This window comes from Peromyscus maniculatus, chromosome 20, assembly GCF_049852395.1.
Source record: "Peromyscus maniculatus bairdii isolate BWxNUB_F1_BW_parent chromosome 20, HU_Pman_BW_mat_3.1, whole genome shotgun sequence".
Classification (NCBI taxonomy): domain Eukaryota; kingdom Metazoa; phylum Chordata; class Mammalia; order Rodentia; family Cricetidae; genus Peromyscus; species Peromyscus maniculatus.
The window spans coordinates 12,842,830-12,869,534 of NC_134871.1; the positions used below are offsets into that span (position 1 = coordinate 12,842,830).

The window sequence follows — 26,705 nt, forward strand, 5'->3', positions numbered from 1 at the left end:
TTTACCCTTAAACTAAGTATGAAGTCTTGGAACAGTAAAATCTATAAGGTTATCATAAGAGATTTGACTGATTGCAAAGGAATCCCCATTGCTGAAGAGCAGCTAACTTAGCTACTTTATAATCAAAATAACAATTTTAAATCAACACATAATTATAAGGACTTCAAGATCATCCAGAATGGAAGGCATTGAAAAGGAAATTCAAAGCATGGGCACTTGTTCTAATAAATCAAACTACTTTTTATCTGATTTATTACTCAAAAATTAAAAACAAACAAACAAAAGTAGCCATTTACTGACTTTCATATTATCAATGACTTTTAAAAAGTGTATATAATTTTGTTTTAATGAATTACAAAGTAAACAGCTATATCTCCTTTCCTCCTTTCCTCCTTCTCTCATTCCCACTTACTTCTTTTCCTCCCACTCATTTCCTCTTCCTGTTTCTCTCTCTCCTCCCTTCCCCTCTTCAATATTGGGGATCAAAACCTGGACCTTGCTCATTCTAAGGAGACCTTTGTCACTAAGGTCGGCCACTAGCCCCACTTTCTTCCATCCTATTTTTAGGCTCAATGTTTGCTGTTATTAAAAAACAAATAAAATAATGCATAATTTCCTCAATCTTCATATAGCTAATACACATTTCAGTTTTTATTCTTCTTCTCTTTACTTTTGTGTTATGAATCAACTGAACACCTACTTTGAAAAATACTTCCCTTCTAAAAATTCCCTGTGTTCAGAAAACAGCACAGATCCTATAATGTGTTTTAACAGTCAGACCTTTTGCATATACCAAGTTTTAATCACATTAGAGAAAGCTCAAAGCTTGGCATTTAAACTATGTCTGTTATCCATATTTTCATTATAACATATGCATAGCTCATAAATGCCATCAATCAGTATCTGATAACCACTTATTGGTTTTTCTAATATGTGAAATACTTAATACAACACTTACATCATGGTGACTTCAAAATACAGCCATACCATAGTTTTGATTGATTGAAAGTCCATTTCCCAATGCCATGTTTTATTTAGAAATTCATCAACTACCTAAGGAGTGTCCATTAAATATATGTGTGTATAACCTGACAAAATATTTTTAAAAATGATATGGGAACATTTGGATACACATACAATTTTTGTAATCCTAGATACTAAGGAACGCATCTGCAATGTATGCTTATAAGATCATATCTATTACTTTATGAGGCAACAAATAAAACTTTGTAAATCATAAGAATATACTACCTAGGATTATACTTCACATTAATAAATTTAGGTATGGACTTGTAGTGTTTTCAAACCAATATTATCAAGGCAGCTGTAATAATGCAAAGATTTGCCTTAGTTACATACACCTAAACTTACAGTCTTAGCTAAATAATTCTATATTTTAAATTCTAAAATAATTGTTATATATTACAGTTAAATTTGTGAAGTCAGTCTACTCTCTTGCAAATCTGGGATTCTTAGGATTAGTATAATTATCTTTATTACAAATCATATCAAAGTAAATTTAAGATGTTATACAATTTATTAATGTACTATACACATAAAATCATTATGGACTTATAGTAAGAGGTGAAGTCATTTTTAAATGTGATGAAAAGAGATTTTTGAGAATTCTGTTCTGTTCTTCACACTTAATTGTGGTTCAAGAGCAAACACAAACACCACCAGGTTCAGATCTGAAAATTCTGTTCTGTTTTTTTCATGCATGTTGAATTTGTCCTTGCACAAGGCAATCAATACCAGAGGTCAGCAGAATTTGGTTTCTGTTGTCTCTCACCCAAGAAACAATAGAGAAGTAAGAGAGATCGTCAAAGGTAATTGCACTTTTCACCTTTACTGTTGCCTGTGGAAATGGCTTTATTTGCTCAGTATATACCAGAACAGAACCAAACAAGTAAGTCACCACTGGGAACCTAACAGAGTCAGATAAGAAAAGAGACACGGAAACACTGTAGGTAAATATGTTTGCTTAGGTCCTGTTGTTTAGGATTCTTCCCTGTGGCCAAAGAAAAGCAACTTCACCTCCTTATATATATTTTGGCAGGTGATGGGATACATGCTCTTGTGATTTATAGTGGAATCTCCAAAACTACAAAAAAAATTCAAAAGTTAAATTTCATGTTTGGACAACTGGAATACTTACATTAAAATTAGTTAGCTATTCAATAAGGAAGGGATTGGGAAGACAGCAAAGCTATTTTAAAGATGGCAGGAACGTGGTTTCTTGTGGCCTTCAGATTTAAAAACAACAACAAAAAAGTTATGCTTCCTAGCAATGGAGATTTAAGCTTTGAATGATCAAGTTGTTATATTAAATGTTTTTATCTCTGTGTAAATGCACGTCTGTTTGAACATGTATCATATACATGCATATGCCCAAAGATAGTGTTGGAGTCCCCAGAGCTGGAATGAGAGGCAATTGTGGCTGACCTGACATGGGTACCCTGAAACAAACTCGAGCCCTCTAGAATGTCAGGAGGTGTTCTTAATTTCTGATTCATCTCTCTACACACTGGGTTATCATTTCTTTTGGACAAAAAAAAATGAATTCATAACCTCTCAAAATCAGGGACTTTATTTTTAAAGCAGGCACAGGCACATTCTGGCGATCATTAAATAGTCCTGTGACACAATTAATAAGCCCCACTCTATGTAAAACAGAACAAAACAAACCCCCTTTCATTTTGCATCATGACCAAGTTTGGGAATTTGTCATGACAGTGTTAATGAGTAAGGTCCATCATCAGTTTAAAGTTGTTTGAATTGCAGTTAATTTTACAATACAGTTTTATGTTTTATGCTTATATTTTTAATGTTGCAATGAATTTTAATGTTTATTCCATATTTGTCCAAGGATGAATTTTAAGTTTTGGAATTACTCATTTTTTTGTAGTTTCAGAGATTCCACTATAAATCCAAAGAACATGTGTCCAGTCATATGCCAGAAATATATAAGGAAGTAAAATCCCTTTTTTTTTGACAACAGCAATGAATAAAAATATACTTGATGTCTACACATCATCACTTTGCTCATTCTTGAGCATGTTAATTTTCCTCACCAAGAATCTAAGGTTAGTTCAGGAAGAAGGGCTAAAGATGGATGAACTGGGATAACATCCAGGCTTCTGAGCTCTCCACCAGTATTTTTGTTGTTTTTTTTTTTTTTCATCCTTTTCTTTGATTTTTGTAGAACACAGATGTGTACGTGCGTGTGCGTGCGTGCGTGTACGCGTGCACGTGCGTGTGTGTGTGTGTGTGTGTGTGTGTGTGTGTGTGTGTGTGTGTGCGTGCGTGTCTGGGTGTGTATTTATATGGCATTCCTGGAATTTAGACCTAAAGGTAATTGTCTGGAAAGTGCTGACAGAATTATAAATCTCCCCTATAATTAACACTGCCAGTCACAATCAGGACATATATTAATGCAGCTCTTTTAAAGTATTTCCCCCATTTCGATTGCTGATTTAACAAAACAATCATGATTACATTGACAGTGTGGAGGTATGTATACGAATCAATGTCTAGAATCTGGATGTGTGTTTCTTCCTTTGCTGAACTGAATGTTTTAGACAAAATCAAAAAGGAATTTGAAATCCCATGGATTACTGTTGAAATATAGTTATTAATTTTATACAGAGATACTCTGAAAGCTATAATCTTCATTATTTTGTTCATTATAGATGTTTAAGTTTTTGGAAAATAATGGTATCAATAATAATTGATTCACCTTGAGCTGTACATTTATGGAATATGCATTAGTTACTTATGTTATTAATAAGGAATCAGGAAGCAGGCCATTGCAAAGGGAATTGAGCAGAATACATTTTCCTAAGGCATTGAGATTTGAGAAAAACAGTCTCAGTTACTATAGCAATGAAAACTGAAGCTTTAGGTTATCAGTGATTTTAATCCATACAGAATTTGAAAGATAACCCATTCATTTCATTTAGGATTTAATTATATTTAAAATGCTATTATAAATGTCTGCACAACACTGGACAAACATTTTAGATTTAAAGTTATAAGAAAACATGCTTGCTAAATTTTACGATCAAATAATTTGGTATTTTTGTTGGCCTAACATTTATTGTGTATTAAATGCCTTGGGATGAACAAAATACCCACATTTTAAATTGCAATTCAATCTCTTTCTTCCTCTCTTTCTTTCTTTACTTACTTATTTTTTTTTCTTAACTAATGATCATCTATTGAAATGGACGTCAAGCCACTAAGGAAATTATCTTGAAAGAGATTCTTTTTTTTATTAGATTTTGGGTTATTTCAGTCCCCTTAAGTAGACTATGATTTCTAAAGGCAACATATTTCAAATTTACATTGTGGATTTCAAAGCTAATTAAAAATTTAAGTTCAAAGGATTACTGTAATGAGAACTTATGAGAGTGAACCCTCCCTATAACATTGTTAAGAAGTTATATTCATCTGAAGGATGTGTTTTCACTTGGTTTTACACAATATGTGCCTTTATGACTGAAACTTCATTTATTTTTGTGACACATTTGGTTTTATTGGTTTTTCTACTGTCAAGTTCACTGACTCTGAAAAATCTATTATAGTTAAAAACAAGAACATGAAAAATGAACAACCACAAAGTAGCAAGTAAAGGAGAAATCTAAAATATTACCATAAAGTAATATATCAAAGGAATTTTAATCATCTTTTGATCATAGGATTTTTTCCCAGTATGTGCTAAGTGCATGTGTTGAACTGTTTGTTAATATTTAGGAAAATACATAGAGACATGATGCATGAAAATGTGTAAGATAGGTCCCCTTAGTAGTTTATAGGAGGCCAGTGATACCATGATCAATAACTCTTTACATGTTCTGTCCATGCATAAGGAGATTTAAAAATGTGCCTGTTAAAGCTATGTGAATTAAGTATCTGTTTAACTTGTAGCTTGCAAATATGTACAGGGACAACATCGCCATTTCTTTTCTAACTTCTTAACTGTATTTACTCTTTAGGTGATCACTGCTATGCCATATTGTATTTTTAGACTGATAATAAATATACCCACTGCCCTCAGTACATTTGTCCAATTAAATTAGCAAAACAGAGTTGGATTAAAGTTTTGTGAGCCCATTAGTTTTACATTTTGGTAGCCTACTTTTGAGAAAAATAAGTCATAATTGTGCACATATCACTAGGCTACAAATTAGTTTTTTTTAAATAATAGCAAGAAATCAATACAAATCACAGAATTACACAACTTGATCAATACAACTGTTATTGCAAAAGTAAAATAACTCACTGTTTCTAACTTTTTCATGAACCGCCTTTACAACCCTTTTCTCTCATTTTACTATCTATTCTTTTTTTCATCTTATCAAAGGACATCACATTTATACTGTTTTCCAAGCATTACATATCATTTATGGTATGGGCTGACTTTCTTTGGTTTCAGGATGACTCGTGTTCTGTGACAATATAACAAATCTTTAAGATTGTCACTGTCTTTAGGAACTTTGCTATCAAGTTTCTATCGTACATAACCTGTCAGATCTGCATGTGGTTTCCACAGGCTTACTTTTGTGTCTGCACATTTCAAATTTTCTATTTCCTCTGCTTCCAGGAGATTTCTATAAGGAGGGACTATTGGAATCCACCAGAATGTTCCTTATTAGGACAGGATTTTGTCTCTTCTTTCCTGGTCCTGTTTGTAGGCATGATGTACTATGCCATGTAGGGTCTACAGGAGCCTTTTGAGAGATTTTCCTGCACCAGGATATCTCACTAACAGTTCTTCTGGATCTTGTTTTATTATAATTTATACTTACGAAGCAAATACAATTTATTTTAATAAACAGGTAGTTACCAAAGTTGCTGCAAGTAGAGCTATGGAACTAACCTCATCAGACAGGAATGGAAGTGTCAGGATCTTCAGCTAAGAGGCCAAACAGCCTGTAGTCAAAGTGACAAATATTTGAAACTAATAATAGATCATCACTTCTTGAATTTTTTGTTTTGTTTCAACTAGTCTGGAAATCAGAATGAGGTGCTATAAACCTTAATTGACTCAGGATACTACTGGTTTTAACATTGTTTTCTTTCTTGCAGAAAGATATAATCTTTAGAGTATTATCACATTCCTTTATGTCATCTGTCTGGCCTTTTTTCCCTCTGCACATTGAAGCCAGAATCATCTTTTCACACCTATTTGTATTGTTTTAACACTGTCTCACTAATTAGCTCTTCAGAACCCTGATGACATCTCTTAGCTTCTTCACGGTCTCTTGCTCTTTTTTAATAAAGCTTTGTAAGAAATGCATGGGATAGAATTCTCCTGACTGGTTGTCTTGAATTGTTTTCTACAAAGGGACATAAAAGGAGGGCCTTGTTAAAGCCTTCCAGGAAGGTGCGTCCGTGTGCAAAACCATTACAGAGCATGTAAAAGTGATGCTTTTGCATGACTTGAATAAGTGAATAGTAAGTATTATCTATTTAAATGGAGATACTTCAAAGAGTACAGACTGGAGTGTTGGAGAGATGGCTCAGTCATTACAAACACTGGCTGCTCTTCCAGAGAACCCTTGTAAGATTCCCAGCTCTCACATGGCAGCTCACAACAGTGTGCAAGTGCCAGCTCCAGGCAATCCAATTCCCTCTCCTGGTCCTTGGGCACCAAGCATAAATACCAATCAATAAATAAAAAAAGTCTTTTAAAAAGGAGCAGAAACCACTTGTTCCACTTTAGTTCATAGGAAGATAAAGATGCCTTTAAAATAATTTGTTGGGAATATCAATGCAGAAAATTACTATAGCAATGAAAGTTTAAGGTGATTGTTCTGAATGTGGATAAATCTTAGTGATTAAGACTGTGTTTCCACCTTAGGATCAAATAACCTTGCTCATATGTTTTAATCTTTATGAATCTCTGTACCATGCGCTCTAAAATAGCACAGAGGTAAGGAGATGGGGTAGTTGGTAAAGCACTTACATAGTAAGTGTGAGGACATGATTTAAAATTATCAGAACATACGTAAATAGGTGCACTAGTGGGAGTCTTGTTTATGGTTCTATTGTAAGATGTGATGCTGAGATGGGAGGATCTCAGGGAGTTTGTGAGGATAGTTAGCCTTGAGGAATGCCCTGGCATGCGAAGTTCCTGTCTCAAATGCACACATATGTAAATAAATGCTTATTCACCAAACACACAAATGAAATAAAATGGGACTAATTATGCATACATTACCCTCTTCTGTTTATGGAATCAAATGATACAAAGGATCATAGTATATTAGCAATGTTACCATCCCCACAGTTACTATTGTTTGTTAGATGTTCAGCAGTGAGCGGTTGAATGTCTGTGTCCTGTTTTACCTGTTTTATAAGGATGAGTGCTGTAGATTATTGCAAGCACTGAGGGGCAGAATCACTGCCAGTTTGGTCCAGATTAACCATTTTGTTGTGCTGCTGCTGCCTGCGTTCTGTAGGATGCTTAGCAATACTCTGTCCTCTTCCCACTGGAGGACAATAGCATTCCATACTTTTGTTAAGATAAAAGAATGTTTCCAGGCATTGCCAAATGTCTTTTGTGAAGCAAAATAATTCTCTAATAAAGATCTCAGCACTCTGGAGGAAGAGGCAGGCAGATCTCTGTGAACTTGAGACCAGCCTGATCTACAGACCTAGTTGCAAGACAGCCAGGGCTACACAATGAAACCTGTTTCAAAAAAATAAATAAATAAATATATGATAGATAGATAGATAGATAGATAGAGTTGAAGACATTAATCAGGTAATTATTAAAAGTTCACAGAAGTTAGAAAATGAACATGTAGGAAATTTGTTCTTTTTTTGGTGTTGATTTTTTTTCCTGGAAAATTTCAATAATATGTGTTTTTTTCTGGGTTTGTATTTCAGATTATAACTAATTTAAGTTCAGTGAAACCAAAGTGATGGTTATGAAGTTATCTCAGTCTTCACAAATTTCATTTTATAACATTTCGCAATTTTTGTTCACATCATCTATTTCTAAACCAATATTAATTCTGTGGCAACTAGTCTATTTTAAGTGTTTTCAAAGGTTTCAACTTGGTTTTTCATTAAAAACCCCTTTTTCTCACTTGCCTTGTGTAACATTCATGCCCAAGTTTAGTGAATTAACTTTCCCATAAAAAAAAACAACCAAGTAGAATAATGTATTAAATGGAAAAATGTATAAATATATGTCAACCAACAAAGAATATTTTAGATTTATTTACTCATTTGATCAAAGGAAACTCAAGTAGTTTTAATACTTCTGCAAAATTGTATTCATTTTATAATCATTATTTTTTTTTATGGAAGACTACCAAGTGGTTCAGGCTACCCTCATACTCCCCATATGGCTGAGACAGGCTTTGAACTTGTTCTCCTCTTGTCTGTACTTCCCAAGTACTGAGATTATATAGGTGCATATATAATCCTGGCTGGATTAAAAAGATATGTTAAAATTCCTTCCGTGATGATTTTTATCAAAATGCATCTTTCCATACCTCAGTAACCCATTGTTACTAAAAAGATGATCTTCTTTTTCCTTTTCCCCCATTCCATGTACGATCTTGTTAATACCCTGTGAAATGTCTCTGTGCACTTAAAGAACAGTAGCATATGCAGGAACTTGATGGTGTACTCCTGTCTATTTTGATCGGGTGTAATGATTCGTATGTTTGTAGAATGATTGCCAAGTTTATTTTTCCTCCAGAATATCATAGGTTGGAAAGAAAAGTTGTTAGAAAATCAGAGAAACCAGAGTGAAATTACTCCAGTGATCTCAACCTAAATTGAGTTTTGCTTTGGCATGAATTTCATTCACAAATCATAAATGGAAGCCTATAGCAAAATGTTAATATCTATCCAGCTGAATCTAACAGTCAATATTTTCTATAAATCAAGGCAGTGTGGGTACTAGCCTGTGCATTTCCTTTTAGTACTTTATTAGTCATTATGTGTCAATCACAATCCCCAATGAGGCAGTTACTCTGAATTTTATCATTTTTTTTTGTCCATAGCAATTGCAGAACAGAAATGCCCTTATATGTTCAGTTGAATGAACAATTTTTTTCTCATAGAGCCTTGAGAGTAATTTGCTCATCAAAACTATGTAAGAAAATAATGGAGCATTCAGCTTATGATTTCTTACACTCACAACATTTGAAAAATGTGTTATAAGTATAAAATAATGATATACTTAAGAAATGTAATCTAATCAGTAACTTTACTCTAGCCTGGTTTAGGACAGTTACATTAAATATGTTGATCTATTTCTTTATAAATGTTATGTGTCTCATTAATTACATTTAAATTCACAGAAAGGGGGATTTAAGGCATTATATTTACTATATTTCATGGCGAAGGTATGTAAGCTTGGGTAACCACACATTCTACAATGTCCCCACATTAAATGGCAAGGGAACTTTTAACTCTTTTGACTGTGCTTGTTAATGCATTTGTATTAAATTTCTGAATACATTTGGATAATGGCTCCCAAAGAGGAACTGACTTCTGGAGAATTATCAGATCTCCTTTGTCCCAATGTGGCCCTGGTAACATTCAGTGGACTGACTTAGGAAAGTGAGTATGTATCTTTGTCTTACAACTTTGATTTTCTCCAGCTTCACATGGCCCTGGAAATCTTGTGGTATTCCCTGGAGTTTATGGCAACTCTTCCATGTAGACTCCATTAATTTTCCCAAGTTTAAACATGATCATCTCTAGATGCACCCCTCCAGTCTTAGGTTGTAATCGCTTTTGTCATACAGGAAGAACACAGAAAAACAACCAACATACATATTCTATTTCTTGTACATTGGAATTGAGAGGTAGTGCTACAGAGATCCTGTGACAGTAGAGGCCTTGAACATGGTAATACTAATGATAACATGGAACCTCAGTTCTTTCTAGTTCATCCTAGGAAGTATTTGTAGTCATTGAACTATTTTTTGTTGTTGTTGTTGATTTGTTTTTGGTTTTGTTTCCATTTATTTGGAAGGTACAAGTTTGGAATTTTGTCATAGAGTACTTCATTGCAAAATTAAATTAGTTTCTGTCAATAAGAAATGGCATATGTGTGGTAAACATGAACTATTTCAGAGAAAATTTACATGGAAGAATTAGATGTCCATTAATAATTTAAGAGAATTAGAAAAAAAATTATAACAGGAATAAATTGTAGAATAAGAGAATTAGAGGCATTGCAACATAAATATTATTTAATAAAAGGAAATTTAAATTTAAACCATTCTAATTTAATAATAATCTAATTATTCTAATTTCTATATTTTTAACAAAAATTTTTTAATATTTTTTTATTTATTTTACAATACTATTCAGTTCTACATAATAGCCACAGATTCCCTTGTTCTCTCCCTTCCTGCCCCCTCCCCTTCCCCCCAGCCCACCCCCCATCCCCACCTCCTCCAGATCAAGGTCTCCCCCGAGGACTGGGATCGACCTGATAGACTCAGTCCAGGCAGGTCCAGTCCCCTCCTCCCAGATTGAGCCAAGTGTCCCTGCATAAGTCCCAGGTTTCAAACAGCCAACTCATGCAACGAGCCCAGGACCTGGTACCACTGCCTAGATGCCTCCCAAACAGATCAAGCCAATCGACTGTCTCACCTATTCAGAGGGCCTGATCCAGTTGGGGGCCCCTCAACCTTTGGTTCATAGTTCATGTGTTTCCATTCATTTGGTTATTTGTCCCTGTGCTTTATCCAACCTTGGTTTCAACAATTCTCGCTCATATAAAAAAATATTTTTAACAAAATTTTAACAAAGATTGTCAAAGCAATAAGGCCAGGATCTTACTCTGTTTTAATGGTTGATATTCAAACCCAAATAATATTTTTGAAATTTATTTGTGTGTCTTGTGTGTGTATTTGTGCAAGAGTATGCAAATGTATCATGAGTTCACATACTAGCTATGGCCAGTCATATTTCCTGGAACTGGAGTTACAAGGTAGTGGCAAGTAAGTAGGTAGAGACACTCTATGTAAGTCCTGGGAACCAAACTCATGTCCTCTGGAAGACACTCAAGCTCTCTCAACCGCTGAGTCACATCTCACCCCCACCCCACAATATTTACTTTGATACCATTCAGCTATTTTTATTTTATTTTTGTCTATGTGTCTGTGTGTGTGCCATGCATGTGGGTATATGTATACACGTGTGTAAATGTCTTCTATCCCTAGCCTCCTTTAATTAGTTAAGAAATGGTCTCTTGCTTGTCCTGAATCTCTCTGATTCTGTCCTACTGGCTGACCAGAAATCCCAAACATCCTTGTCTCCACTTCCCCAGTGCTGAGATGACTGATGGATCCTTGCTGTCCTTTAGATGGTTGATGGGATAAAGACAAAAAAACTTTTGTATTTGTGCAGCAGACATATTACTAGCTGAGCCATCTCCCAGACCACCTTATCTGTTTCTTTTGAACTTCTTTAGGGTTATTTGAATATCCAGTTTAATTCTTCAGAGCACTTCATTCCTGCCGTTTTCCAGGATGAGTAGGAGATGAGTGGCAGTTGACAGCTAATTAAGATTTCAACTCTAACGTGAAATCACTAAGGATTTGCTTGTGCGGTTTTGTGATACTCTTAGCCTTGGATAACTATAGCAAGAATTAGCCATCCAGGTTAGCAGGTGGCAGAAGAGAAGCCTTCCATGGCACTGAGTGTGAGCACAGATTTGAGACTTTCCAGTGGTGTGTGCTTGATTCATTAAACAACAACAAAAAACCCACAAACAATCAGAATGCTCATTTGAAAATACTGATATGGAAAAATGGGCAGCATGGTTTAATGGTTTATGATTCCAAACTCAGATCCCAAAGGATCTAAGGCAGAATGAAAGGAAAGCACATTCTGAGAAGAGAAGGGGATTCCTCACATCAGACCTAGAGTCAGACCTTTGAGAATGCAGGACTAAAGAAAGGAAAGTTCTAGCCAAGGGCGGTGGTGGCACACACCTTTAATTCCAGCACTTGGGAGGCAGAGCCAGGCAGATCTCTGTGAGTTCGAGGCCAGCTTGGTCTACACAGTGAGATCCAGGAAAGGCACAAAGCTATACAGAGAAGCCCTGTCTCAAAAAACCAAAAAAAAAAAAAAAAAAAAAAAAAGGTTCTAAACCAGACTTCAGAACTGATTGCCCCCAAATCAAGCAAACTCTGCTTAAAATTTGTTTTTGTGTATTGTACACCATACATACTAAGAGAAGGCAGAGAGGGGATAAAATTTGTGGGAAAGAATAGCATACTGAAGAATTATAAATATATATAGAATTTACGATTAACATACACTGTTCTAATTATTTTGCATATTTTAACAGATTTGCTTGTCAAGTGATGCTATATTTTTGCCTACATATTATTACTACACATTTCCAGATAAAGAAGTAGCAGTATATAGAAAAACAAAAAAAAGAACTTAGCCTAAAATAAAGATGTGGCCCAAAATATAAGTCCTTGTGAAAGATGATCCACAAAGGAAAACCAGTCACTTTTCAGTATGATTTAGGGAAATGGCTAACATTTGGGACTTGCTTGGTCCTAGTAATTAATGTTTAACAAATAAATTTAAGGCAAGAGAGTCTCTCTAATTCATATTGTTTTGCAAAAGTTGAATTCAATTTCTCTTCAGTTACTTGTGGTTTGAGTACCTGCTTACATTTCAAATATTCACGAACTCGGGGGAGATAGAGTAAGGCCAACTGCCTATATGCTTTTAAAAACTATTTTTGTAGTGAGTTTCTACATGAATGGCAGTGTTGCTATTTTATGTGTCTATATCTACCACAGATTGTAGAGAATCTTAGGAAGAGAAATGATGCCTAAATTTTGTTAATGTGAGTATATGTTTGAGTCTGCTTTTCCCATTCCATTTAATAAATTTTGAAAAAAAATAGTTACATACTTAATTAAGGGGGTGAGAAGGTATAGTTCCTATGCAGATGGAGATGCCTATTGCAATAGTAAACTAATTTTATTAGACATTCAGACATTTGTAAGGGAGCTACTTTTTGCCTGAAATATATGGGAGTTTTGATGGAAGAAGAAAATATAGTACTCTCTGAACAAAATAAAACAAAATGCTAGACTGCTTCATTAAACTTTTTTATTTATAAACTTAGCCTTTTATCTCAGAAATATGAGATATATAATTTTTAAAAACTTTTGTGTTTATGATAGAGGGCAGACTGAGTTTTGGACATGGGATTTTGTGAACAATTATTGCTTTCCCCTTCATGATGGGACTTATTTTAGATTATGTTAATTTACACCATTCATAAAGAAAACGGGGCCAAAAAAATAGAAATTTATGAACTTCAGTTTTTCATTTTGAAAACTACCTCTTGAGGAATGCAGTGTTTTTTTTTTCTTTTCTTTTTTAAACAAAAAAGGCAACTAAAACCTCAAAAAAAAAAAAAAAGAAAATCACTCCTTTTTGGTTTTCTTATTACTTAAAAAAATGTGAACATAGTGTTTTTAAATTTAGGCTTTAAAAATGTCCTCACGCTGAGGTCTTGTTTGCCAAGTTTTAGTTTGGAGGGAATTTTTATAACTGAAAAGAAAAATCTGAAAATAGAATATTTTAAATGGAAATTCTCACACACTCTGGGCGCGAGCCACAAATCTTGCCAGTATTTGAGAATGAAGGTGACTTTTCATTATTTTGGGGGATGGCCATGACTTCATGTGGTTATAGGACAGAACTTTCTTTAGCCTCATGCTAGCTGTGTTAAATTGGTTTTAACATGCTAAGATTTAGCAGTGTGTGACCGTGCTTTGTAAGAGTGATAAGATTTTCAAATTCAAAGATGTATCTGTGCTCTATCAAATATGTTTTAAAAGTCCGTTGGGTTCCTACCTTTTGTATTAACTTAGGATTTAGCAGAAGGTCTGGTTTTAAATTTACTCTGGGAACCAGATTTCTTGTAGTTGAACTGATCGTAGCGAGACATCTTTGGAAGCCTGAAAGATTTCCTTTAAAAGCTTTTCTCCTGTCACTTTCATCCCGTGAACCCAAAGGTCAGTTGTCCTTTGGGGAAACCCAGTTTATGTCAGATGGCTGTCAAGTCCCAGTGGGCCTTTGTCATTTCTCATCTCTGCGTGGGGATTTTGGGTTACTGGAATCAAAAGTCACACTTTCAAAATTGATAACTTCTTGTGACACTGACTGCAAGCTGAAGTCTGTATGTGATTCAAGATCAGAGGAGGAGAAGTAGGACGTGACGGAATTTGGGGAACAATGAATGACGTGCAATGCTAGGAAAAGAGGGAACAGGGTGGACATGCAGTGTGAACAGTCACAACATGTATATGGGTCAAAACAAACAGGTAAGAAAGAAGAAGAAATACACAAAAGAAGAAATAAAAGGCACTAACATTCATAAATACCATTTTTTAGGTTTTTTCTTGAGAAATACATTTCCAAGAAGCAACATATTTATTTTCACAGAGACTGCACAGAACATTTGAGTAATGTAGAAAATTTGTAGGCATCTGCTGCACTTTATTTTAAACATAATTCACATTAAAGGAGACAAAGTCCTTGTTTTTCCTGGAACCCCTCTGTGTTCTTTCTCCCACTAGAAAGACAGTAAGTCCAGACCTGGCAGAAGGTAACTTTTTAAACTCTTGATATGTATCTTCTCTGCTGAAAGTACCCTCAAAGTGAGAGCAAACAGCTTGATGAAAGAAGACATAAAGGGAATAATACATAAAACAAATGAGTGAAAAACGAATAAGTATTCCATGAGACAGGTGCATAAATTAGTGATGGGATATTGCTTAACTACATGAGGAAAACCCTTTACATTTACTTCCTCAATTGAAGGGGGATTTCTAACGTCTGTGTCTGGAACTAATTCTGATAACCTTGACATTCAGAACGGAGATAAAGGATAGATAGCTATTTTAAAATGCTCCACTCTGGCAAGAGGAATTATCTAATATTGATAAGTAAAGTAACGTGACATCTGTGTTGAATTCCAAATTGACTTGTTGAGCTGCATAAGAAGCTAAAAGGAGGGGGCTCATTTTCAAGATGTGAAATGCATTGGGAAAAGCCAAGGTCAGCGCTGATGCATGACTCCACGCAAAACACTTTCATTCTTAATGAAAATCTCTTTCAGTAAGAGGAATTGACAGTTGAGGAACAGTGTTGTTGTGAGAAGTTTAACGTTGTTTTTTGGGGGGATGGGATTTAGAGACAATTACTCTGAGAACTGAATTGCATTATTAGCAAGCTTAAAATTTATAACTTAAAGAGGAACACAATAGTTTTTGAAGTAATGCTTGAATTATAGTGGGGTGACCTGAGCTCTGGCATGTGCAATCAATCAAGCCTGTGTCTGCAACTGCAGTTTTAAGATCTCTGAAAAGATTCTTCATTGGCCACTGAAAATGTGTGATAAAAAGTGAGTCCATGGCAAGTCAGTTCAGGCACATGTGTGTAAGATACTTTAAGGACAGCCAGGAACTTGCAATAGTTCTTTATTCTTCTCTGTAACTGGCTTGTAATAGATCCCCTTCACCTAGACTTTTCTTGTGAAAATTCTACTTCAGTCTCGCCCCAACCCCCACTCCCATATAATCATGGCTCTTTTTCTTTTTTTCCAGAAGAAGAGCAAAATGGATTGTGGTTCAGTTGATTCACTCTGGATTTAGATAGGAAGGCACATGCCAAAACTGAGATTTATGATATGGAGGCAAGAAGGAAGGTGAAGGGATTTGAAAGGATGCTGGAGATGGCTGCCCAGTCTGCTTTGGAGCTAGGAGATTTTTGTTGTTTTCCTCTAAGGGAAAATTATTGAAGACAAACATGAAATATCTCATGGAACAGGCTCAGGAACAGCCATTTTTACTCGTTTTACTCTTAGGCTGCAACCAGCACGGTTTCAGATGGAGGAAGTTGTTCATGCAGATTATTCAGGTGCCAGGATAAGTGAACTCCTGGAACTCTGTGCCACAGTGAAAACTACAAAGATAAAGAAGGAGCAGACAGGACAGGGTCATCTCAGAAAAAGTGAGACTGTTCTCTATAAAATGTTAAGAAATTTAGTCTTGAGAGAACTATTCACTGAGTTGTAGTGGGCAGATAATTAGTAACATTAACAAAAACTGAACCAAGGTACTTAGGTTTAGCATTTGGCTTCAGCTGCTCTGTTTTCCCTGTCCCATGTCATATATACTGCTAGGTCCTGCAGTGATCATGGTGTTCATTCCCTCACTTGCCAGCAAGTGCTTGATGATGTGTGTTTACATCTCTGGACCCTCTGCCCCTAGTGTCATGCCTCATACCTAGCAGCTACTCCAGAAATGAGAAACAAATAAATAAATGAAATCATCACTTGCTAGACATAAGCCTTCTCCTGGGAACAGTCTCTGTTCTACTAAGAAACTCTGTATCTGTGTAAAGAGATGGAAAAAAAGATGTTTGAGTTTACAGAAAACACTCTACAAGTTGATTCACCATTAATTTCTGAGATGTTTTAATATAGGAATAAAAGGCCTCTATAATATTTATCGCTAGTTCTTTATACGTTAACTTGTTCAAAGAATATTGGGAGGGATTTTAAGCATGAGGGAGAATATTTGATCAGCTACTACTTTTCCTGAGTTCAGACAAAGGGGATACCCATATCTACATAAATAGAAATTCAATTTTCAGAGCATTTAGAAATGGTCAGTGTCTAGGCTTCCTAGAATATACCAAAAAATGTATAACAGTCATACATACCTCCCAGAGATGTATATCAAGATTAGGAGAATGTTTGAACCCATAGTAGTGAGAAAAAAAAGTTTTAGAAAACTCTGGATTCAGAAAGGACAGCAAAGCTGCAAGGAAAGACTTCCAGCTTCTGTTTTTATGCCGTTCCACAAGATGTGGAAGGAAATGCTCCCAGATTTAATGGCCGTTACCTGATGGAAAACAGACATCCTTTGGATTGTCTTTAAGCATACTGAACGAGTCTAAATGAAATTAGAAGAATTCACTGAGGCCAGGATGGTCGAGGAAAACAAATGGGCAGAAAACAGGAGCTTACCACGTTAGAAACACATGTGTTTTCAAGGTTGTCCTATAGGAAATCTGTAGTATGAAGGGTCAAACTCAGTATATGGGTAGTGTGGAGAATGTTCATGTCGGTTAGGTCTAAACTGAATGGCAGAATTCTTTAGACTTGGCAGTCTTAAGAATTCTGCAGTGTTTAATCTGCAAGATGATTTTTTTTTTCACTTAAAAGCAGGTCCATGCTATCTCTGTAGGTTCTATTTTGTTCATGTTATGTAGTGCTTCCTCTTTTGCCATCAAACTGAGAAATTATTTGCACATTGTCCTCAGAACATCAGGTTTACTTCTTATTTTTAACCATGCAGTGATTGGTTCATGATATAACCTTATAGGCATATTTTGTTGCAACTAAATAAATATATTCAGGTTGACATGGCTGAAGAGGAAATTACATGTTTTGTTTTGCATTTCAAGAAAGCAAATTGTTAGTGCTTCTTTCCCAGAAGAAAGCACTGAAATATTGTGAGAAGAACATGCTGGTGTAAAGCTAGATAGATAACCTCTTCGCCACACACCCTAGTGAGATGACAGTGCAGGTTAGAGATTTAAGCTCGTTGTTAGGATTTGCGGCTGATGCAGAAGCTTCACCCTAGGGCCAGACCTATAGCAGTTGTAAGAAAATGATTTATTTGTTGTAATAAATGTTACTTCTCAATCTGTTTACTTGTTCAATGGTTGCAGTCCCAGAAGAAAAGGTCTCTCTCCAATTAGGACTGGCATGTATTATCTGTCAACTTTATATAGTACTGTAAAAGTCATCGAGCTGACAGTAATATTAGCAGCATGTTTTATAGATCTTGTGCTGTGTCAAGCTTTGTATGGGCAAGGAGACTATGGGTCTGTGGGGCTCTGGGGTCCAGGATAAGGTTGCGTGTCGATGAGTCGTTGCTGTGCTTCTTGGTAAATGAACATCTGGCTCACATATTGATTCCATGTGTGAAAATGAGATCAGCCCATATAATGACCAGAATCAATCAGGCTGCAGACGAGAAGTAATGTACACTGGTCTTGATTTGTTAGACAACCAGAATTGGCAGCACCTTGCATAATTTGGCACCAATTGACAAAGATTAGGCTGTTTGGGGGCCCTGGATGGTTATTAATTTGAACCCCCCCTTAAATATTTTGCAGAGTAAAATCAGCTGTAACTTATTTGTCCCAGCCTCCTCCTTTTCATACCAGCTCTAATTGTTTTAGACACACAAGTGAGCTTGTGGCCTGTTCACTTTGCGCAGGAAGACATGAATTCTTTGATCCATACAATATTCTTTAGCTCAACCTTGGAGCTATTTACTGAGGAGATTTCTTTGCAGACAGACAGTAGAACAGTTCTTTGTGAGGAGAAATGAATCCAACTTCTATGGGTTTCAGTTCAAGTTTCTGCTCCTTACAGTACAGGAGATAAAATTAACCATCCTTATTTATAAACAGGAATTGCTTTTTCTTTTGCATATATTTTTGAAAGCTGAAAATAAATTAGACTTTTGACCTGATTATTTTCTTTTTACACTTTACACTCAGGAGGATGGAGCTAGAACTCAGAAAATGACCAAATTCTATTTTGCTTTAGCAAGCTGCACAATCTAGATTTAAAACCTCTGAGATTTTAAAACACCACTCAGATTTATTGTAAACATTTTGTAACTATGTCTCATTAAGGGATTTCCAGGTATGAAAACCTGCCTGGTCTCTATGAACAGAAGGCACAGCAGCAAGGCAGTAGCCTTGATTGCAAAACATACTTTAAAAATTCACCAGTTATTGCTGCCAAATAGTCTTATTTTGAATTATGATTGTATTTGGTTAGTATCATCTCAACCAATATTTAGTTTATCTCTCCAACCAAATGACATGCATTTAAATAGTTTCTCTAAGAGCTTAATATATAATGCACACATATTGTGATAGTAGAAATACCAGGGCCGTTCCACAAGTAGGTTTTTATATGGAGTAAGATGTGAATCTCATTATGATTCTTTGATTTCTAATTATCTCAGAAGAAAAAAAAACATTTTGAAAAACAATTAATTTCCAAAAATAAATCCCAGAAATGATTCTCAATCTCCAATTATGATAATGAATATTTTCTTCTCTATTCAGAATTCAATTTGTTGGGCCTCTTAAAGCCCATACACAGGAAGCTATACTCACTTCCTCATATTTGTTTTTATTTCATGTATTTGTCCTACAAGTTTATTAATAATAGTTAAAACACATTTCCTTAAAAAGAATCTTAGACTTTTCTGATTTTTACCCTTGATCACTAAGCTCATTATCATCATTTATGGCAGTGACTCCTTTGTGTTTTTGTCAATATTTTATGAGTAACTTTGGGAAAGCTTTGGGCCATGTCAGGTAAGTATTTATAGTTCATTAACAAGACAAACTGCTGTCATTGAAAAATGAAGCAAGACTATTTGACTCCTAAATAAACCACAATTAATGAATCAAATGTTTTATGCTCCGGGATGTACCTTAAAGTTGTAGATTGATGTTGATAGATTGATTTTTCAGTGCCTGTCCCACTTTGGAAGTTTTGGCCTTTCTCTTAGACAACTTCCTGAGTTGAGAAACAGAACTTTTGAAGGGAAGCAGTTTTTCAGAGAATAAACACACATTTCACATTTTTAATTGAGAATCTTTTAAGTCTAAATAAGCATTCCTTCTGAAAGTCTTTTTTTTTTTCCAATCCTAAATTGTCCCCAGAAGGCTTAAACCCTAACTTTGGTAAGCAAAGGGTCATGAGGCTTTGCCAGATTCTTCACATGATTAATTTACAAGAATTTTGACTAAAGACATTGGAACCAACTACATACCTCTCATAGGCATGTAGATTTTGTGTTTGGAAAATATGAAGATTTGAAGAAATGATAGGGGAAATGCTACAATATTAATAGAAATGGAGTTTTAGAATTCAGACCATAAAAGATACCATCACACATAACACATATAGTAGAAAGGACACTATCAAAGTGTCACATGGTTGATGTTTTAGGAAAAATGACAGTGTGTGGTTGCCTCACACATTAAAATAATTTCAGCACACATGGGTTTTCCTGTCTTTTATGACTAGCCCCAGGTAAGAATTCTTGCATATTAAAAATATTACCACCATGATTTTAAATTGAGGCCAAGTTGTGTTTCTGGAATGTGTGATAATTCACCATCCTGTATGCACTGTAAGTGAAACCATGTTAACAGCAAAGGTACTTAAACATGGCTTTGGTTATATTTTAAACATGGTGTGGACAGCTTTATATTTCACAAGACAGTTCTTTGTCTTTTTGTATATTGGTTAATTTGGAGTAATTCTGTCGTTTAAGTCATCCATAAAGGCTAATTGATAATGACAGTAACATTCAGGGCATGCTTCGGATGGCTGTCTTCTGTTTCCCTTTTATTTACACAAGAGTATTGTTTGGTATGGTGAAACATAGTTTTGTCAAAATGACAGATGCCTGGACTCTCTGCCTGCCTGTGAAGACATATATCCTGTGCTGTACAAAAAGGCCAACCTAAACTGCACATGCACTGTGGTATATTAACATGAAACATCCTCGGGTGGTCTTCCTGGTACGGGTTTTCATAGAACTCAAAAAATTTCTCATTTTTACTTTTTTTCCATCTTCATTTTATTTCAGATGTAATTTTTTTGTGTATTTTAACTACTTAGTTACAGGATAAATCCTTCCTGTGGAAGGCCTTGTATTTTCAATAGTAACGTCTTTCGAATTTTTAGAATAAATGAACCAAATATTTTCGTGGAAAATGACTCAATGCTATCATTTTACCTCACAAACATATTTCCTATATCATGTCACAAAAAAGTATTTTCTCTCTCCTTCTAACATCTTATGTTTTAGTCAAGTCTATTTAAAATGAAAGGAAAGGACCATGTTTTGGTTGTGTATTTTAGTTGTATGCTCTATGATCTTAATAAAACTAGTCTGAATAAAATTATTTAAGTTTCATATCATAAGGTATGGAAACAATGAAATGATTGTGACAGTGTATTTTAGGAAGGAAGAATCCCTGCTTTTGGCTTGGTTCATTCTCTGTAACATTTCATATATGGTGAAAAAAAAAAAAACTAGAAATACTTATGAGCTCCCCATATAGACCAGTGCTTTGGCCTTGTTATGACTGGTTTGCATCCTTAATGCCCTTGGTTACCCGACCCTTCTAAACTCTTCTTTCTTTGAAAAGGACTGTTTGTGTAGATATATATTTACATAGCCTAGGTAAGTTGTAATATGGTTTTAAAATTGAATCCATAGCCTAGCAGGGTTAAATTTGCAATAGTTCATGACCAAATGGAAGTCACCAGAAAGTGAGACTGGTGTAGCAATTGGGAGCAGGAGGCAAGGAAAGTGCCCTGTCTGAGATAAGAAGCCATACTGTAAGTAAGATGGATAAGTAGCATGTCCTTTGTAGATGAACAGTCTAAAAGATCACATTTGGAGACTCTGAACAGCTCTTGGGAAAACATGTCGTCTAGAGGAAGTGTACACAGTTATCCCCACATGCACAATAATACCAAATAAAGGAAAGCATGCTTTTTGATGCTGTATTGTCAGCTGGGCAAATTACAATATTGCCATATTAAGAAAGGAATGTTCATATTTTTCTGTCATCCCAGAAATAATGCTAGAATTGATCAAGCTGATGACAAAATGCATGTTATGTGTAAGCTTGCATCCTTTTAGTCTCTTTCAAAGTTATTTTTAACCTTTGTAGTTTGTCTAAATTAATTATATTTTTTCTAGAGCTGAAGAAGGCTGAAATATCTGACAAAGCCATTTAATTTCTAAATTAAATACTTTTGTTATATGTTTTAATTTGTAACTCTATGCTTCAAGATACACTATATTTAATTAGCTCTTTTTCAGAGTACTGAAATTTGTTCCTTGTAGTTTATTTGCCAAATGTAGATAATGAATCAAGAAAGTTTTACTGAAGTCACTGTTTTAATTTTTTGTTTGAGCTGATTTCAATTTCTTTGATAGTGATTTTTGACAGTAATACTAACCATTGCTGAATTGCCTAGTAGTTCATAATCATTTGTCTAGTATCTTAGGTTTTACTTTTACAAAATTTAACACAGAGGAAAGAGGAATGGGTGAGGCTCATTACTTTATTCTGAAGAAATGAACTCAGATTACTTCTCTATTAATATTGAAGATTTATTATGAAATAGTTTGTCAAAATCTCTTCATTATGATTAATAAGCACTTCTATTAACATGCTAAATGAATTACTTGATACATCTTCTTAAATGTGTGTAAATATGTAAAAGTGTGCATGAATATCTCAAACAAGCAGCGTTGGCCCACCCTTTCTGAAAGTTTGATGTCTCTTGAGTATTTACACTGTGACTTTCATGGAAGTCACACAGGACACGTTTCTTGCGCACCTAGCATGCCTCAGTTATTGTATTTAAGCCTAGGTTTGGGGGAGTTTGCGGATATAACATATAAGCTCAGATTGGGCCTTCAGGTGTTTTGGCACCCAAGTACCATAAATGTCCACAGTTTCATACTTTCAGCTTCCTATTTCATGTCCCTTGTCTATGCTCGGGTCCTGCATCAAAGAGATAAGAGGAGGGGATTTGGTAATTGGAGATAATTAGCCTTTCATTTCTCTAGTTTTTGAAGTTCAGGCTTATTAGTGCCCTGGCTTCCAAGGTTTTATTATCTGTTTTGAGCTGTTAGATTCTATTCTTTGCGGGCTTGCTTCGTTTTTTGATCCTCATGCATAAGAAAACAAAAGCTAACTCAGAGAATGTCGTGACTTAACTGATCTGGCACTCAGCCCATGGCTGGATTTTGTTCTGTCAAGACAAACGTTGGGGAAAATCTGCTGCATAGAATAAGGAAGTAGCTTTTTGTCTTCCAGGTGATTCCATTTCTAGTTGACTTTTACACCCCATGGAAGGACCTGCTTACTGCATAGTTAAGAATATGATGACTCTTACAATGCCAAGAAAGTAGATTTGACCACCCAGGCTTTTATTGAATATTTTTGAAATTTCCAGCAAACAGACCTGAAATCAAATGTGCGTTTTAGGGATTCATTCTTCTGCCAGTGAGAACAATACAATGAAATTGGCAGTAACTAGGTCTAGAGATGGGGTTGGGGGTGGGGGTGGTGGCTAGAGGACCTGAGTCCAAGTAAAGGAATAGATTAGAGGAGAAGATGTGGGTAGTTTTTTTGTTTTGTTTTGTGTCTTTCTTTCCTTCCTTCCTTTCTTTCTTTCTTTCTTTCTTCCTTCCTTCCTTCCCTCCCTCCCTCCCTCCCTCCCTCCCTCCCTCCCTTCTTTCCTTCCTTCCTTCTTTCTTTCTTTCTTTCTTTCTTTCTTTCTTTCTTTCTTTCTTTCTTTCTTTCTTTCTTTCTTTCTTTCTTCCTTCATCCCTCCCTCCTTCCCTTCCTTCCTTCCTTCCTTCCTTCCTTCTTTCTTTTTTTCTTTCTTTTGAGAAATTTGAGAGATTAAGTGACATGGAGTTAGTGGTGATTAGATATACCATGTGAGTTAAAAAGGAGAATTGATTCCTATTTTGCCACTGCCTTTTAGACCATAGAAAAACTAGTATTTTCAAAGACAGAGAAAAATAAGAAGGGACTTTTTTTGTGGTTCTTTTTTAAAAAGTGTTTATGGGACTCAGATTGGTTAAAATGTTTTTTTTTTTTTATGAAACTTCAAATTTTGCTCTTTGAGAGCCACAATTTAGTACTATATGCAGGTGAAGCTGTTACTCCAGGAAGACATTTTATGTTGGTGAAAATATTTGGAATGATTAGTTTTTAGTCGTTGGTTGAAAATCAGGCATGGGGGAGATTTTCTACTGCTCATAGCCCCCACTACAGCATGGGGATTTGTAGGCTTTGGTTGTTAAAATATATAAATTATTATTTGCATACTTTCCTACAAATATTATACATTTTGATCACTTTGATACATTTGATCATTTGATCAAGTTATCTCTCACTCCATTCAATTCCTCATCATCTACGTACCTGAAGCATCAGCATTGTGCCCACTCATCTATGTGTTTAGGGAATGAAAAAGTATACAGTTGTGACTAAGGAAAAGAAATGTGGAGCGAAACAGGAAAACTCTAGGAAAGACGTGATTTGGGATTCTCATCCCTGCAGAGCACTCAAATGACTTTGACAAGAACCAGAAGAGAGTGGAGGGTAGTGATTAAGCCAAGGCAGGAAGAAACAGTAACGAATGAGATGTTAACTCTGAGGGCTCAGTTAGCTCCCGAATCCAAATACAAGACTGTGTGAGAATGCACAGTAGAAGAAATCACTCCTTAACAAGATGTGCTCACACTTGGGTGATATGTATTTTTGGAACCTGGCTTGACATGTGGGATTTCTTTATTATCAAGAATATCCACCATGTTTTATCTGTCTTCTAAATTTTAACATCGTTATTTTCAACTCAGGAGAATGCCTGATAAACTACATCATATTCTTGTACATATCAAATTATAAACTGAATATGATTTGAAAACAGTCTTTTCTATAGTATTCTATTATATAGTATAGCATATAAATTTTACACTATAGTATAATCTAAACATATAGTTTTATAATATAATCATAAGAAATTATTGAAAGCTGAAGTTGTTCTGCATGAAGATTTTTCTTATGGAAATTGGTGAGGTGTACTTTAGCATGTCGATTATGGAGTTGGTTGTGTTTCTAGTGATGAGATAGACAATTGAGAAAAACTAAATGAGATAAATACTACAATGGCTAGTTTATTATAACATGCTAGTGATATGTATTTTAAAGTAATAAATCCAATATTTTGTCTTAACCAGTATCTCAATTAAATTAACATTATATCTTAGCTCAGTAGACAAACACACACACACCACCACCACCACCACCACCACCACCACCACCACCACCACCACCAAAGTACTTACATTATTTAGATGAAGAAACATATTACATAATTTCTCTTTATCTGTTTTCCTTTTTTTAAAACCATGCTAGCATGCCAAGGCAGTGTTTCTCCTGCCCTTGAGAAATACTGTGGACACAAATCAGTGCCATTACTATAGGAAATTATGTGCCTCAGGAAACATTTCAAATCTCTGTTTCTTCCTACAGCTTTTCCTTATCTTATCATTCATTTATATTTTCTCCCCATTCAGAAATAAGACAGTCTCGTTCAAACATGTTTTGAAAATTTTAATTCCATTTTAAGAACATTAAAACTTGATCTCTATATCTAAAACGAGTGTCCTTCTGATAATAGTATTTTTATAAGAAAGTGAAAATTGAAGAAAGATTAAGTCTCAATGCCCCCCACCAAAAAATACCACATAGTCTTGTTTTTGTATGACTTAAAACATTCAAGAATTGTTTCTTTTTCCTAGGAAAGCACAAAATCCCATATGTGTACAATTGATTCACCAGAAGCTAAAAATTTATCTTTCTTTGCACTTTTTTTTCTGCATAAAACTAAACTTTCTAAATCAGAAGAATTACAATAGTGGTTACGTTTCACTATATTTTAAATCAACTATCCTTTGACATTTATCAACATATTTACTATCTTGATAATTTGTAAATTATCAACAAGTTTATTGTTTTTTACCCTACTTGGTCCTTATATCAAAGTAGCCCTATATCCAAGCATTTCTCTCCTATGAAAGAAAAATTGGGATAATAATTGTGGACTTGTATGCTTGAGATAAGATTATCATTAAGTGAGAAAAACATTGTTACATTTCTGAGACTCCCTGCGTTCAAATTTAAACACATTGGATTTTTAAAAATTTTTCAAAGTCTTAATTCAAGATGATAAACGATTAAAATTGTGCATGAGCATTTACAGTTGAGGATCATGTGAAGCCCACAACACTGCACAGGTACCTCAGTCTAACTACAGTAAAGAGCTAGAGTTAAATCATTTTTGTGTGGTACCATACTTGTTTTCTTTTCATGACCTAAAGGATATCAGGATAAATCAACTCGTCATCTGTGTGGACATTTCAGTAGAGGATATGATATGAAGTTCCTTTACTGTGTTCAGCAAACATGATCTCCTTTACTTTATGTAACATGAACCTTTTGTTTCAAATATATCAAATTCTATATCTAGAGAGTTAATGGCTTCTGTTACAGTTTATTATGCTTTGCTGACTTGTTGACTTGTTTACTTACTGGGTTCACAATAATCAAAATTTCCAGAGTATGACATGATTCTTCATACTGAAATTAAGAAACTTTTCTGAAGTTTTTTATTGATAATTACCTGAAGTATTGAAGTCAGTGTGCCATTTTAATTGCTTTTATAAATTTATTGAATGGTGTCTATTACTCTTAGTTGTCTATATCATATTTAACATACTTTTTAATCTCTTCAACATCTAATGAATATGTGTGTCTGCCTGGTATTCCTAGTATCATTTGCATTTCAATTTTTGCATTTCTAATTTGTTGCAAAGTTTAATAGTAGACAGTTGAAAAAGTAGAATCAGATCAAGGATGTGGCAAGCGTTTATTGCTAGTAGAGGACATGATCATCAGTAGACAAGTGTCCTTTCATTCAGTATGATTGAATGAGATACTGCATATCACGTTGGCAATCATCTTAATTT

General features: G+C 34.9%; 1 protein-coding gene across 16 annotated transcripts in view; it reads left to right on the forward strand.

The window, feature by feature from the left end:
* The window catches only part of Trps1 (transcriptional repressor GATA binding 1), a 249,568-nt gene that overhangs the window by 137,998 nt on the left and 84,865 nt on the right, over positions 1–26,705 (forward strand). The gene's annotated exons all lie outside the window — the stretch shown is intronic.